The sequence below is a fragment of the Leucopleurus acutus genome, assembly GCF_964270905.1.
Source record: "Leucopleurus acutus genome assembly, chromosome: 12".
Classification (NCBI taxonomy): Eukaryota; Metazoa; Chordata; class Mammalia; order Artiodactyla; family Delphinidae; genus Leucopleurus; species Leucopleurus acutus.
The window spans coordinates 87,885,415-87,899,949 of NC_139154.1; positions in this window are offsets into that span (position 1 = coordinate 87,885,415).

Here is a 14,535-nt window from a genome sequence, read left to right on the forward strand (position 1 = left end):
GTTTCTATTTTGTTCCTACTGTGAACAATACTACTGCTCTTTTCATATATCTTTATACATTAGTGCTAACATTTCTGAAGGATAAATTTATAGAAGTAGAATTCAGATGGGGGACAGTGACTATGTCTTAAATTACATACTGCCAAGTTATGTCCTACCCTCATAAAGTTTATTCCAAATTATATTCCTAACAGTAGAATTTGAAAAATCCCTCAACACTGAAGGTTAAGAATCATTTTTATCTTTGCTTATCAGATAGGTGAAAAATGCTCTATTGTTATTTTGATTTGCATGTCTTTTATTAGTGAAGTTGGCCATATGTTATTGACCACTTACATTTCCTCTCTTGTGGTGTGCGTGCTTATATCCTTTACCTGTTTTCAGGGGAAAGAAATTCAGAATGGCAGAAAAATGCATGGCAGTTTCCTCCCTGTATTGGGCGTGGCTTGGGCTCCTGATACCCTGTTGAAGCAATTTGGAGGTGCCACAGAAGAGGAACAGGAAAAAAGCCACAGAAATGAGCAAAAATTATTAAAGGAATGAGTTTAGAAAAGCAGAATGAATAAAGATTGTTTAGGCCAGAGAATAGAAAAGGGAAGGGGCAATAGGAAGGACTCACCACTTCTGAATGGTAGGCGTTTCAAGAAGGGTGACTGATATGTACTCCTTCTACCAGGAACCAACTTCGGTTCCCATAGAGGGCTTTATTCAGTGTGAGGAAGGCCTTTCTGATTATACGTGCTGGTTCTAGTCTATGTTTCTACTCTTAGAGACATTTCAACTCAGCCGGAGATACACTTCAAATCATGGCACATAATCTTCCAAATAGCTCTGTGTCCCTTTCTTTTTTAACTTGGAGAAATTTAAGATACAGTGGTCAGGTCAATCTGACTTCATTTAATTAAAAATATGGGGCTCTTTCCTACCCACCTTCTGCCGCAGTGTTTGGAACTGTCCCTTCCTCCTTCCCAGCAGCATGTGCCTTTAGCACTTACGGCAGCTCATTTACAAGTTATGTCCTCTGCCTGGATGCTGACTGGGGTGCCAGGGTTAATAGGGCAGCAACCTAGCTCAGCAGTTGAGAGGTCCCCTCTTTCCACAGGACCTGAGCAAGTGTTTTGCATTCAGGGAGTTTTCAGTGATGGGTACAATTCAGGTGGCAGCCCTCACCTGTGCTCTCTCTCTGTCACTGCCCCTCTGTGACGATCTTGACTCCAATCTCATTACTGGGCTCTTTTCCCTGTTCTCCAGAAGGTACCCTCTTGAACCAAAAGCATTAGTGAGCACTGCAGTAAGAGGAAGGTACAGTCAAGGACCCGGGACCCCCTGACTTCCCTCTTCTATAAATAGAATTAGAGAGTCCAAACTAGAAAACTGAGGCATCACCAACTCCTCCCAAAGCCTCCGCTCCCCCATTCCACTAGTGACTGGATCTTATCAAATTTCTCTAAAATGTGATCTATTTTTGCATCCTTATTATCCCTGGTTTAGTCTAAATCCTTTCTCCCTTTCCTGAATGAATGCTTTGGCCTGCTGGCTTCCTCTAGTCACATCACCCTCCAGACCACTTAGTCATATAACTATTCATTCATTCATTCACTCGTCTGCCATTCTGTGAGAATTGACTCGTCTTTGTGCCAAACACATCCAATAAATGCTGTAAGACTGAGTTATCAATTACAAAGAAGACATCCAGGCAATCAGCCCTCTTGGTTCAAAGGGCTGGGGGGGCTTTCTTGGGTGGGGTTCCAGAGGCAGATGAACTTGAGGTGAGCCTTGAAGTGTGCATAGGTAGAAAATACCATGAGTTGTCCATCCAGCAGTCATTCCCCATTCTTTCTTGCTGCAGTGGTTCACATTCTCATATGCTCAGGGAAGCTGCTTTTGACTCCAGCCATAGATGGGGGATCTTGATTGGTTCAAACAAATCACAGTGGTTCCCCTTTCAGTGATTAGCTTAGGCCAATAGGACCTTAGGGGAAGGCTTCTGGGAGGCTGAGGGGAATGCTTCTGGTAAAGGTTTTCTTCCCTCACGAAAACAAATGTATGGGAAGAAAAGCTCTTCTTCACAGATGTTACCATATACGCATGTGATTCCTGAAATCACAGCCACCTACTTGCAACTGTGAGGAGAGATATTGCCAACATGTTGAGGCTGGCGGAAAGGTGGAAAGCATTTGGGTTCTTTAAGGTCACAAACCTGCGAATTAAGCAACTCTGGAACTACCCACCCGCAAACTCCCATAACAAACTTATTATTTAAGTCTCTTTTAGTTGGGTCTTCAGTTGCTTGCAGCCCAAAGTACTGTGCAGGTGAGATGCAGCCCAATGGGATGACTATTTCCTGGCTTGCTGTCCTGGGGTCACAGTGGCACTGTTCTCTTTCTGACTTTCCCAAGGTCAGGTTTGCATGCTACAGGGTGTATTATTGAATACCAACTCTGCAGCCTGGCCTGATGGAGAAGCGGAGGATCAGGGGCTAGAACATGGGTCAGAGAGCCTGTCTTTTTTTTTTTTTTTGTACTCAAGCATTGTTATTTATTCAGCAAATATTCTTAAGCACTTACTACGTGTCTGGCACTATTCTAGGTGCTGTAGTGACCAAAGAAAAAGGCACAATTTCTGGGTTCAAGGAGGTGCATCCACTACAGAGGTGACCATGTAGACTGATGTAATACAGGAACATTGTGATACGCTTTCCAAAAGCATAAAGAAATGGCCAGTGAGTGAACTGTGTACAAATTAGTAATTATAAGGCTTTAGTTTCTTTCCTTTTTTGTGTGTGTTTCTCTGTTCTTTTTTTAAATTGAAGTATAGGTGATTTACAACGTTGTGTTAATTTCTGCTGTACAGCAAAGTGATTCAGTTATATATATGTGTATATATATATATATATATATATATATATATATATGCGTTCTTTTTTAAAAAAAAATATTTATTCAATTATTTGGCTGCACCAGGTCTTAGTTGTGGCACGTGGGATCTTTTATTTGTGGCCTGTGGGATCTAGTTCCCTGATCATGGATTGAACCCAGGCGCCCTGCATTGGGAGCGTGGGTGGAGTCTCAACCCCTGGACCACAGGGAAGTACCTATACATTCTTTTTTCTTTTATTGATTTATTTAAAATTTTTACACCACCATCATGTAAAATGACTTTCAAGGCATCTACTAATGAAAAAAAACTTGAAAAAATACACAGAAAAGAATTTAAACACAAACACAAAAAGGTATAAAGTGAAACATAAGCCGCCCTCCCATCTCTCTCCTGTTTCCCTTCCCCAGAGGCAACTGTTGTTATCAATTTCTTTTACATAATTCCAGAGATATTCTGTACATATACATGCATGTATAGCTGTCTCCTTTGTTATACAAACGGCAGCACAGTGCTTCCACTTTGCTTTCTTCACGTATTTTGAAAATCATTTACCATCAATATGTGTAGATTTTTAAAATACCTGTATAGTATACCATTATATTTATCTTTATACATTTGGAAATATACTCTATCTATAAATTGTATTCTGTCTTTTCCTCCACCTACCATTATAGCTTAAGTATTTCTCACAATAGTGAAAATGCTTTTCATCCATTTGTGATGTCTGCATACTGTTGCAGTGGTCAAATTGGATGAGAATAGCACTTTCATTCACAATTGATGAGCACATAAATTAATGTAGCATTTCTGGAAAGCAGCTTGGCAATATGTTTCAAAAGCCTTAAAATATCCATATCATTTGTTTGACCCATTAATTCCATTTATTAAGAGTCTGTTCTAATTTCTAATGTAATAATCAGATATGAGAACAAACATATCATTGTAGTACTATTTGTAATAGTGAAAATCTGAAAGCTGAATATTCAGCAAGAGGAAAGTAATAAAGTAAATGATGTTACATTCGTATATAAAATAGTGTAAAACAATTAAGATAATATCCAAAGTTCATTTTAAAAAATGTGGTAAAATGTTCATCATATAATAAATGAAAAAATAAGAATTACAATTATATGTATGATCCCGATTTTGTTTGTAAAAAAGTAGAAAAATTTATACCTATTGCCTATATGGGGGAAAAAAGAGAAACCCACTGAAATGTAATTTAGATAATGAGATTGAAATTGGTTTTGATTTTCTTTATAGTTTTCCAGATTTTCTTGATTTTTTTCTCCAAGGAACGTGTATTACTTTTATAATCAGAAAAATAGAAGAAACATTTTTAACAATCTTTTGGCTCATATTTTATTGCAACAATTACAAATAAGACAATAACTAAGACAATGCTGCCTTCTTCAGATATAAGAGTAAGATTTTTCAATTGTGATCAAAAACTTCCCTTCTTTTGAATCCCCAAAGGAAAATAGGAAGAAGAGGGGAGATTTGGGTTTGCATTTGCAATTCTCAGTTGAGGCTGCAGCAGCAAAGGTTTTACCAGCGCGAAAGGGTTCAGGTCAGGGGGAAAGAGCTTGAGAAAATAATTGAAAAATAAGATAATTGCATAGGTACAGGCACTTGCTGTGTGGGGTTGGGTCACAAAGCTGCCTGCCAAAAGGAGAAGCCAGTGTCTTTGCAACTGGGTTTCAACCCTACAAAACTGTATCCTCCTCCCTGTGATTTTTAATCCCACTGGTGGTCACAGGGAGGCAAGTATGTTTGTCTTAAAGTATCACCCTGTGTAACTGAAGTAATTATAATAGCTACCATTTAATGAGGGCCTATGAGATACTGTTTGCTTTGGGAACATTTTTTCTAATTTTTTTTAACATCTTTATTGGAGTATAGTTGCTTTACAACGTTGTGTTAGTTTCTGCTGTATAAAAAAGTGAATCAGCTATACATATACATATATCCCCATATCTCCTCCCTCTTGTGTCTCCCTCCCACACTCCCCATCCCACCCCTCTAGGTGGTCAAAAAGCACTGAGCTGATCTCCCTGTGCTATGCGGCTGCTTCCCACTAGCTATCGATTTTACATTTGGTATGTGTATATGTCAATGCTACTCTCTCACTTTGTTCCAGCTTACCCTTCCCTCTCCCCATGTCCTCAAGTCCATTCTCTATGTCTGCATCTTTATTCCTGTCCTGCCCCTAGGTTCATCAGAACCTCTTTTTTTTTTAGATTCCATATGTATGTGTTAGCATATGGTATTTGTTTTTCTCTTTCTGACTTAACTTCACTCTGTATGACAGACTCTAGCTCCATCCTCCTCACTACAAATAGTTCAATTTCACTTCTTTTTATGGCTGAGTAATATTCCATTGTATATTTGTGCCACATCTTCTTTATCAATTCATCTGTCGACGGACACTTAGGTTGCTTCCATGTCCTGTCTATTGTAAATAGTGTTGCAATGAACATTGTAGTACATGACTCTTTTTGAATTATGGTTTTCTCAGGGTATATGCCCAGGAGTGGGATTGCTGGGTCATATGGTAGTTCTATTTTTAGTTTTTTAAGGAACCTCCATACTGTTCTCCATAGTGGCTGTATGAATTTGGGTCACAAGCCTGCGAATTAAGCAACTCTGGAAACTACCCACCCGCAAACTCCCATAACAAACTTATTATTTAAGTCTCTTTTACTTGGGTCTTCAGTTGCTTGCAGCCCAAAGTATCGTGCAGGTGAGATGCAGCCCAATGGGATGACTTTTATGGTTTTCTTTCTTCTACTTTCTTTAGGCATTTTGTTGGTTCTTTTGTAAATTATTGAATTGAACATCTAGTTATTTTGTTTGTTCTTTGGTTAATTTAATTAAATAATAAAGGTGATTTTACTTCTGAATCAACTGGCTACAGATTATAAATTTTGATATGTAATCTGTTTTTGTTATTTTGTAGTCAGTTTTCAGTTTTATATTTATCTATCTGTCTCCTGGCCAAAATTATTTGAGTCTTTCCTTAATGAAAACATTAAGTTGTTGTTATTGTTGTAGCTGTTTAAATTCATATGATTTATTTATAGCTTTAGTATATTGTCTTTAGAGAGTGTGAATTGTACACTTTCTGGTCAACCTTAAAGTTTGTTGTTTCAAGGTGGATGGCCTGGGCTTCCCTTGTGGCGCAGTGGTTAAGAATCCTCCTGCCAATGCAGGGGACATGGGTTCGATCCCTGGTTGGGGAAGATCCCACATGCTGTGGAGTAACTAAGCCCCTGCGCCACAACTACTGAGTCTGCGCTCTAGAGCCCACGAGCCACAACTACTGAAGCCCGTGCGCCTAGAGCCCGTGCTCCGCAACAAGGGAAGCCACTGCAATGAGAAGCCAGTGCACTGTAACGCATAGTAGCCCCCGCTCGCCGCAACTAGAGAAAGCACGCGCGCAGCAACGAAGACCCAATGCAGCCAAAAATAAATAAATAAATAAATAAGTAAGTAATAAATGAAAGAAAAAAGTGAATGGCTTTGTGAGAAAAAGATTGCTTCCGGTGTTTGATATATGCCCTTTATTCCATGTCAGTATTTCAAATATTCATTCAAGGAAACATCCCAGTCACAGGTTTGAATGCTTTTGAGAGTGTTTATGACCGCTCAGAGTTCAACTCAAAGAGCATAGCATTGGAATTGGGTTCTCAATATGCCTTTACTAGAGTTACATCATCTGTACTTTCTTTTCCAGAATGGAAATAACCTAGTGTTCACCTGTATGTATATATTCAGAGAGTAAGGCTTGGATACGGCCATAATTAAACCCTATATGGATCAACCAATCATATTCAATTGAGAGATATTTATGTCCACAGATCCTTAAGTGGGCGGAAGGTCACAGAATGTTTGGAATGTATTTCTGATCCAGTTGAAGATTGCAGTCCATCAAAGTGTAGAGGATGAAGCAGATGAAAACGACAGCCTATACTGTGTGCCAGATACAGTTCTAAGCTTTACAAAGTTTACATATTTAATCTCTGCAATCACTTCTGAGGGTATCCCCATTTTATGGTGAAGGAAACTGAGGTGCACAGATATTAAATAAATTACCCAAGTTCACACAGCTAATAAGCGACAGATCTGGGATTTGAACTTAGGCAAAATGACTTTCAAGCTGTGCTCATAACATTAAGCTACACTGTAGCAAAGATCAGCAGCAGAAGAGTGGTCAGAAGACTACTTGGCTTTGGGAGATCCACAGAGAGTTTTGGTGTCTTTTCCTGCATCTCTACTTTCTCTCCCACATAATCTAGAGGGAAATAGGAAGGTTTTCAGATTGGGTATGGAAGGAGGACAGGGGAGAATATCTGGGTTAGAGTGGTCATAGAGTCTTTAACTTTTCTTCTTTTGCTTCAAAGATTGGGAAAAAAACCATGGTAGCTCAGTCTGTATACATACTGTATACATCTTTTCTGAGTATAACACACTTGTGTTTACGCTTCAGGGTGTGCCCAAGAAGTTGGTTCTTCTCATCTTCCTTCCAATTTTAAATTAAATAAATGTCCATGGGTATAAATGTTTCTTTCTAGAAAGTGCCTTACCTGTTAGGAGCAGTATATACTCTGTGTTCATTTTTGCCTTATGTATTTTTGAAACAATGCCATTTGGCACACACATGGCACATTTTAAGTTTTTATATCTTCCTGGTAAATGTAACCTTTTAGCATTATGAAATGCCTTGTGGTACACTTTATCTTATGTGAGTATAGCCACACCAGCTTTCTTTTACTTGGCATTTTTATAGTCTATATTTTTCTACTCTTTTATATTCAATTTTTCTGTACCCTTATTTTTAAGATACATTTCTTATAAGCAGTATACAGTTAGGTTTTTTAAAAATTGAAATATAGTTGATTTACAATGTTGTGTTAGATTCAGGTGTACAGCAATGTGATTCAGATATATATATATATATATATATATATATATATATATATATATATATTCTTTTTCAGATTCTTTTCCACTATAGGTTATTACAAGGTATTGAATGTAGTTCCTTGTGCTATACAGTAGGTCCTTGTTGTAGGTTTTTTTAAAGATTGAAGTATAGTTGGTTTACAATATGATATTAGTTTCAGGTATACAGAATAGTGACACGATATTTTTACATATTATATTTTTATAGATTATAGCCATTACAAAATAAAATAATAGCTGTATTTCCTGTGCTGCACAAAATATCCTTGTTGCTTATCTATTTTATACATAGTAGTTTGTATCTCTTAATCCCCTACTCCTATCTTGCCCCTCCCCACTTGTAACCACTAGTTTGTTCTCTATATTTGTGTGTTTCTGTTTTCTCATATATATTTGTTTTATATTTTAGATTCCACATATAAGTGATAACATGGAGTATTTGTCTTTCTCTGTCTGACTTACTTCACTAAGCATGATACTCTCTAGGTCCACCCATGTTGTTGCAAATGGCAGAATTTCATTCTGTTTTATGGCTGGGTAGTATTCCATTATATATATATATCACATCTTCTTTATCCATTCATATGTTGATGGACACATAGGTTGCTTCCATATCTTGGTTATTGTAAATAATGTTGCTATGAACGTTGGGGTGCATGTATCTTTTTGAATTAGTGTTTTTATTTTCTTTGGACATACACCCAGCAGTGGCATTGCTGGATCATATTTAGTTTTTAGTTTTTTGAAGATTCTCCATACTGTTTTCCATAGTGACCACACCAATTTACAACTCCACCAACAATGTACTAGGGTTCCATTTTCTCCACATCCTTGACAACATTTGTTATTTGTAGGTTGTTTTTTTGCGGTACGCGGGCCTCTCACTGTTGCGGCTTATTCCGTTGCAGAGCACAGGCTCTGGACGCGCAGGCTCAGCAGCCATGGCTCACGGGCCCAGCCGCTCTGCCGCACGTGGGATCTTCCCGGACCGGGGCACGAACCCGTGTCCCCTGCATCGGCAGGCGGACTCTCAACCACTGTGCCACCAGGGAAGCCCATTTGTAGGTTTTTTGATGTAACCATTTTGACAAGTGTGAGGTGATATTGTGGCTTTGAATTGCATTTCTCAGATGATTAGTGATGTTGAGCATTTTTTCATTTGCCTGTTAGTCATCTGTATATCTTCTTTAGAAAAATATTCAGAGGGCTTCCCTGGTGGCGCAGTGGTTGAGAGTCTGCCTGCCGATGCAGGGGACACGGGTTCGTGCCCGGATCCGGGAAGATCCCATGTGCTGTGGAGCGGCTGGGCCCGTGAGCCATGGCCGCTGAGCCTGCCCGTCCGGAGCCTGTGCTCTGCAACTGGAGAGGCCACGACAGTGAGAGGCCCGCGTACCGCAAAAAAAAAAAAAAAAAAAAAAAAAAAAAAAAAGTACTCAGATCTACTGCCCATTTTTTAATCAGGTTGTTTGTTTTTTTAAGTATTGTGCTGTATGAGCTATTTATGTATTTTGGGTATTAACCCCTTATCAGTCATATCATTTGCAAGTATTTTCTCCCATTTAGTAGGTTGTCTTTTCATTTTGTCAATGGTTTTCTTTGTTATGCAAAAGCTTTGAAGTTTAATTATGTCCCTTTCATTTATTTTTGCTCTTGTTTCTTTTGCCTTAGGAGGCAGGTTCAAAAAAATATTGCTGCGATTTACGTCAGAGTGTTCCACCTACGTTCTCTTTTAGGAGTTTTATGGTTTCAGATCTTACATTTAGGTCCTTAATCCATTTTGAGTTTATTTTTTTGTGTATGTTATGAGAAAATGTTCTAATTTCATTCTTTACATGTAGCTGTCCAGTATTCCCAGCACCACGTATTGAAGAGACTGTCTTTTCTGTACAGTATATTCTTGCCTCCTTTGTTGTAGATTAATTGACCATAAGGGCATTGGTTTATTTCTGAACTCTCTATTCTGTTTCATTGATCTATATATGTGTTTTTGTGCCAGTACCATGCTCTCTTGATTACTGTAGCTTTGCAGTATAGTGTGAAGTTTGGGAGGTATAACCTCCAGTCTTTGTTCTTTTTCTCAAGATTGCTTTGGCAATTAGAGGTCTTTTGTGATTCCATATAAATTTTAGGATAATTTGCTCTGGTTCTGTGAAAAATGTCCTGGGTATTTTGATAGGGATTGCATTAAATCTGTAGATTGCTTTGGGTAGTGTGACCATTTTAACAATATTAATTCTTCCACTCCAAGAACATGGGATATCTTTCCATTTCTTTGTACCATCTTCAATTTCCTTTGTCAGTTTTTGTAGTTTTCAGAGTATAGATCTTTCACCTCCTTAGTTAAGTTTATTCTTAGATATTTTATTCTTTTTGATGCTATTTTAAATGGGATTGTTTTCTTGCTTTCTCTTTCTGATAGTTCATTATTAGTGTATAGAAAAGCAACAGATTTCTGTATATTAATCTTGTATCCTGCAACTTTAATGAATTCATTTATAAGTTCTAATAGATTTTTTTTTTTTTTTTTTTTGGTTTGGAGATTTTAGAGTTTTCTATGTATAGTATCATGTCGTCTGCAATTAGTGGCATTTTTACTTCATCCCTTCCAATTTGTATGCGTTTTATTTCTTTTTCTTATCTGATTGCTGTGGCTAGAACCTCTAATACTATGTTAAATATAAGTGGCTAGAGTGGGCACCCTTGTCCATGATTTTAAAGGGAAGGCTTTCAGTTTTTCACCATTGAGTATGATGTTAGCTGTGGACTTGTCATAAATGGCATTTATTATGTTGAAATATATTCCCTCTATACCAACTTTAAGGAGAGTGTTTATTGTGAATGGATGTTGAGTTTTGTCAAATGCTTTTTCTGCATCTGTTAGGATAATCATGTGATTTTTATCCTTCCTTTTGTTAAAGGGGTGTATCACAGTGATTGATTTGCAAATATTGAACCATCTTTGCATCTCTGGAATAAATTCCACTTGATCATGGTATATGATCCTTTTTATATATTGCTGAATTTGATTTGCTAATATTTTGTTGAGGATTTTTGCATCTATATTCATCAGACATAATGTCCTGTAATTTTCCTTTTTTGTAGTGTCCTTGTCTGGTTTTGGTATCAGGGTAATGGTGGCCTCTTAGAATGAATTTGGGAGTGTTCCATCCTCTTCAGTTTTGTGGAATAGTTTGAGAAGGACAGGTACTAACAATTCTTGGTATGTTTGGTAGAATTCCCCTTTGAAGCAGTATGGTCATGGACTTTTGTTTGCCGGGAGTCTTTTTTAAATTACAAATTTAATTTCATTACTTGTGATCAGCCTGTTTAGACTGTCAATATCTTCCTGATACAGTCTTGGAAGTTGTATTGGGTGGGCCAAAATTTCGTTTGGTTTTTTCCATAAGATGGCTCTAGTAGCACTTAGTTGTCTTTTTTTGTTAGATTGTATGTGACAGCTGTTATATCAGCATGCATTTAAAAAAAGACATCAAAATTGGTGAATTTTTGTGTAGCCACTTTAATATTGAAGATGGAAGAAAAAGGCAACATTTTTCACATATTATGCTTTATTATTTCAAGAAAGGTAAAAATGCAACTGAAATGCACAAAAAGTTTTGTGCAGTATATGGAGAAGGAGTTGTGATGGATCGAACATGTCAAAAGTGGTTTGCGAAGTTTCATGCTGGAGGCTTCTCTCTGGGTGATGCTCCACGGTCGGGTAGACCAGCTGAAGTTGATAGTGATCAAAGCGAAACAATAACTGAGAACAAATCAACGTTCTACCACGTGGGAGAGAGCCGACATACTCAAAATATCCAGATCAAGCGTTGAAAATCATTTGCACCAGCTTGGTTATGTCCATCGCTTTGATGTTTGGGTTCCACATAAGTTAAGTGAAAGAAACCTTCTTGACCGTATTTCCGCATGCAATTCTCTGCTGAAACATAATGAAAATGTTCTGTTTTTAAAACAAATTATGATGGGCGATGAAAAGTGGATACTGTACCACAATGTGGAACAGAAGAGATCGTGGGGCAAGTGAAATGAACCACCACCAACCACACCAAAGGCCGGTCTTCATCCAAAGGTGATGTTGTGTATATGGTGGCATTGGAAAGGAGTCCTCTATTATGAGCTCCTTCCAGAAAACCAAACGATTAATTCCAACAAGTACTGCTCCCAATTAGACCAACTGAAAGCAGCGTTCGACGAAAAGTGTCCGGAATTAGTCAATAGAAAATGCATAGGCTTCCATCAGGATAACGCAAGACCATGTGTTTGTTTGATGACCAGGCAAAAACTGTTACAGCTTGGCTGGGAAGTTCTGATTCATCTGCTGTATTCACCAGACATTGCACCTTCAGATTTCCATTTATTTCAGTCTTTACAAAATTCTCTTAATGGAAGACTGTAAAAGACACCTGGAACAGTTCTTTGCTCAAAAAGATAAAAAGTTTTGGGAAGATGGAATTAGGAAGTTGCCTGAAAAAATGGCAGAAGGTAGTGGAACAAGAGGGTGAAAACGTTGTTGAATAAAGTTCTTGGTAAAAATGAAAAATCTGTCTTTTATTTTTACTTAGAAAACCGAAGGCACTTTTTGGCCCACCCAGTATATTTAGGTGCTCTTGTATTGGGTGCTGAAAAGAAAAGACCAGCAACCTAGACACTGATATTGATATTTGATAAAATTATGGCTGAAAACTTTCCAAACCTGAAGAAGGAAACAGATATCCAGGTACAGGAGGCACAAAAGGTCCCAAACGAAATGAACCCAAACAGGCCCACAAGAAAACATGTGTTAAAATGATAATTTAAAACATAATTAAAATGATACAAGTTAAAGAGAGAATTCTTAGGGCATGCCACTTCCTTTTGCAGAAAAGGAAAAAGTTTCTGCAGAAAAATCAGCCTTTTGGGGTTCCCTTGTATATAGCTTTTTGTTTTTCTCTTGCTGTCTTAAGAATTCTGTTTCATTAGTTGTTTTTTTCAGGGTTTTTCTCTTGTCCTTTCAACTGAAACAAATTCCTCTGTCTTCTCATTTTGCTTAACTTTCTCTATCTCTATGAAATTAGGTGAAATGGTTACCTATTGTGGTCTTAAAGGGGTGTCCTTGTGTGGGAGCGTCCTTATACAGTCTGCGTGTGCCCAGTGGCTTTGGTGGGAGAGCTGGATCTGACATGAACACCAGTCGTCTTTCCTCAGAGTGTGCTGGGAGCTATTACCTTGGTAGGAGGTGGGGCTGGACATGGAAGGGCTAGAGCCAAAACCAGGTGCTGGCGAGGACGTGAAGTAAAGGGGACTCCTGTGCACTGCTGCAGTGAATGTAAATTGGTGCAGCCATTATGGAAAACAGTATGGAGGTTTCTAAAAAAAATTAAAAACAGAACACAATATGGTTCAGCAATCCCACTTCTTGGTATGTAACCAAAGAAAATGGAATCTGGTTCTCAAAGAGATATCTGCACTTCCTTGTGCATTGCAGCATTAGTCACAGTAGTTGAGATACGGAGACAAACTAAGTGTCCACCAGTGAATGAACGGATAAAGGTGTGCCATATATACACAATGCAATGTTGCCCAGCCACGAGAAAGAAGGAAATCCTGCCATTTGTGACAACATGATGCGCCTTGAGAGCATTATGCAAAGTGAAATAAGTCAGACAGAGAAAGACAAACACTGTAAGGCTTCACTTACATGTGGAATCTAAAAAAAGCTGAACTCAGAGAAACAGAGTAGAATAGTGGTTGCCAGGAGCTGGTGCGGGGGTGGGAGAAGTGGGGAGAAGTTTGTCAAAGGGTACAAACTTCCGGTTGTAAGATCAGTACGCTCTGGGGATACAATGTACAGCATTGTGACTATAGTTAAAAATATGTATTATACACTTGAAAGTTGCTAAGAGATTAGATATTGAGTGTCCTCACTACACACACAAAGATGGTAACTATGCGAGGGAGTGGAAGTGTTAATTTCCCTACTGTGGTAGTCATTTTGCAATAGATACATGCATCAAATCACTGCACTGTACACCTTAAACTTACACAATGTTATATGTCATTTCTTTCTCAATAAATCTGGGGGGAAAAATATTCCTGTTAAATTCACCTAGGCTGTGATGAAGTTCTTGGTAAGATACTGGTCAGAACATGTAATGTGTTTTTGCCTAGAAGCAAAGCTCTCATGATAGGTCTTTGGGACTCTCCCTGGTTTCCTATTTGACCTGTGAGGTGTCCAACCGTAGCATCCAACACCAAGTCCAGATAACGCAGCTCCACAGGACCCAGAGATCCCCAGTGATCTCTCCTGCCTCCAGAGACAGACATTGGTCCAACCAAAGCCCCGTATATCTGAGGATTTTGTTCAACCAAGAGTTATTGTATCACCTTGCATCCTTCAGCCATCAGGCTAAATGCTGGGGCTACAAAGATGCATAGGACAGAGGTTTTTGACCTTGAGAGGCTCATGACCTGGGGCACAAGATGATCCTGGGCACAGGGCAACTTGTGGAGGAGTTTGTCAACAGTGTCAGCCAGTGAGATGAGTGTCTTAACATAAGGATGTACAAAGTGCTCTGGGTGCGTTGGGAAGGCTCTGCATGGGGGCTCCAAGAAGGCTCCAGAGAGAAAGTGAGGTGTGAGTCCCTTCTTGAAGGACCAGAAGTTTGCTCAGGCCAAGAAGCAGCAAAAGCC